Raw genomic sequence first — 3,044 nt, 5'->3', positions numbered from 1 at the left:
TAACAGGCATGAAACAGAGGGGAATGTAGTGGAAGGAAGATAACTTCAATATCTGACCTATTTTCTTCTTTGGTGTTTGACGCAGGAATGGCTTTAGAAGTACAAAGTATAACTTGAGGGACTACGGCAACTTTAATCACTCTGGTACAATTTTTCATACAATTCTTCCAACTAAAAATATTCTCTGTGCCTTGAAAGTGAATTTTCTCTTCCTTTTAAAATGCACACGTTCATGAAAAAGAAATATACATGACTTCGATAACATCAGAGTGTGAATGAGTTTATTTCTGATACAAAAGAAAAACCCAGAGTTAGAGAACCTTGGTTCTCAGTCCCTATTCTGCCTTTTTCTGGCTTGGTAGCTTTGGGTGAGTCACCGAGGTTTCCTGAGCTCTAGATTTTTCACTTGTAAGACGTCTTCCTTGTGAGACTCTGAGGATGATACACCATATGCATTAAGTTCTTCATGCGTGGTTGGGTTGAACATACTTCAGCGTGACACTAAACAATATCCATTATTGTGAGCAGGAATAGCAGGAGGTCCCTGAGTCTTTGTCCTGTACTTAGGTGTAACCTCACCTTCATAAAGTTCTTCATTTGGGGAAAATCTCACATTCTGTACAGAATGCTTATGAGGATTAAATAACCAGGATGTAAAATGATGTTGAAGATGTAAGTTGCCAGTAAATACAAATGATTATGATTGCTACATGAATCCTTCATTCCAAAGACATTTCCCAAGTGGAAAATATGCTGTGTGTCAGAGAAGGCGTGCTGGTCATCCTTGTTACTACATTCTAGGGGTAGGTATGATGGTGGTAATGCAAGCTAAAGATTCATAAAAGGAAGCAAAGGTACTCAATGGTGGATGGGGATAGTTGGGGATAGATAAGTTTAGATAAGGAAAGTGGAGGATGGATTAGGGTGATGGAGGGTAGGTGAGGGTTGCTGAAGATACATGAGGTTGGGAAGAGTGGTCAAGGGTAGATGAGGCTAGTTGACACTAGGCAAGGATGAAAAGGGTTAATGAAGGAGCTTTTGAACAATGTGCAGGGGAATATCTGCTGGAGAAGGGAAGAAGCAGAAGAACCATGTCTGGGTACTGCAGCCAGGCCATTTTAGCAGGCCCTCTTAGTAAGTTAAAGATGGACTCCATTGTTGCTGAGGATGCTAAGGCACTAAGGGCTCAGGGGTTGATCAGCCTCTAAACCTGAGAGTGAGGAAGGCTAAAAAAACTAGAACGTGTTCCTAAGGAATGCTGTATCATGTTGTTATGTGACAAGCACCCAAAAGCAGCTGATTTTTTTTTTCATTTTTCCTTTAATTAAAAACTTTGCATGATATTATGGATTGACCTACCTCTTTTCTAGGCTGTGTGAGGAAGGGGGGGAGGTATGGATTCTTCTTACATGGCTGTATCTCTAAATGGCTTCTGTTTGATGAGCTAACAACGCACCCCACAGGGGGAGCCTGGGTGGACTGTAGGGCCAGGCTGTGGTTACTTCCAAAGATGGTTCTAAAACAGAAGACCCTCTACTGTCTGCCATACCCTTCCCCTCTGCTTCTGCCATACCCAGAACCACCAATTTCTCATAAAAGTTTAGAAGACATGACCATAGAAAGCTTAATTTCCTGAAGTGCTTGCTGTGGTTTCATGCTAAGATTGTCTCAAAAGTGACTTTTCAAAAAGCGCAGATCTGATTGCAGCACTTCCTGCTCTAACACCTTGCATGGCACTTCCCTGCCTATGAATAAGGCTCACATTCCCTAAAATAGTGCTCCTTGACTCCCGTACTACCTCTTTGGTTTTCAATGCCATTCTTCATATCTCATAATCCCTATCTGGTTCCTGGGTCCATCACCATTTCCCAGATAGGCTCTGTGTTTTTTCAGCCACATGCTTTTATCTTCATTTCAAAACGGTAATGCTCTGGGTCCCTGTGGACTTCACAGCTGTCCTTTGACACATCCTTAGAGGACAATGCACTCCATTCCCAGGAGTTGCCAGAGTCTACAGGGATACAGTACCTTCTTTTGTCTAGGCTCACATATCAGTTTTACTATAGGGTCTTTATAAAGGAAGGTTGAATCTAAGTTTAATTTTAGTTTGCAACAGACACATTCCTACTGCCAAAAGAAAGCATTCAAGGTGGCAAGTGCATATTGTTGTTTATAGAAACTCAGATATACACACATCTCCTTTGCCCTGCCCAAAATGTGGGGCTGCCCATGTTAGATTCCTGTGGTGGTCATCATTTCGATAAGTATTGCAAGCATCATGAATTTATTTCCTGGATTTTGTTTGTCACAGATATTTCTATTTCCCTCAAGCCAGCCTGTGTGCTGACTCACCTGGCAGCATGTTCAAGATTGAAGGACCCCTCCTTTCCCCATATGCGTAACCTATCCTGGGTTTTAATTTCAGAGGAAGAGCCATAAATATGTGTCCTTCAGTTTGAAAAGGCACACTAAGAATCTGGCAGCTGGACAAAGAAGGCTAAAGACAAGGTTTCCTAAGGCAGGAAGAAGGGGGTTCACAGCATAAAAGCAAGAAGGGATCCATAGTGTTGATGTTTTGCCTGTTGGATTCTTGCTGCACTTACAGACCCTGTGGTTCCATTTAGGAGATGGGCGGGAGAAGAGTCCTCAGCACAGGCAGAAATAAGAAATGGCCATACATCTCCTATTCCAAAAGAGAAGGGCAGTCAAGATCTGCAAAAGATCTGATTTCTGCTGGCTAAGCAGGAGGAGAGAAAGATAACAGCAGCTCTGCAGAGCTGGGACTCAGCTTCCTGACTTCAACTTCCAGCCCTAGATACTTCTCCATGAATTTTCAGGGCAGATCTGCCCTTTTTATCCAGGCTCTCCTTCAGCTTGTTTCTTTGGTAATACTTTGTGATCTCTGCCCAGTGGTTATTTTATGGGATTGATACATAGTAGCATTGCAATTGTGCAGGAAGCTTTGTTCAGAGAAAGAAACATTGTTTCCACGCCAACAAACTCCAAGAGGCAGCCAACCCACCCTTCCTTCCTTCCTTCCTTCC

Source organism: Sapajus apella, unplaced genomic scaffold, assembly GCF_009761245.1.
Source record: "Sapajus apella isolate SASKATOON/1434 unplaced genomic scaffold, GSC_monkey_1.0 scaffold5, whole genome shotgun sequence".
NCBI lineage: Eukaryota > Metazoa > Chordata > Mammalia > Primates > Cebidae > Sapajus > Sapajus apella.
The sequence above is the reverse complement of the archived record's forward strand: the minus strand, read 5'-3'. Positions refer to the sequence as shown.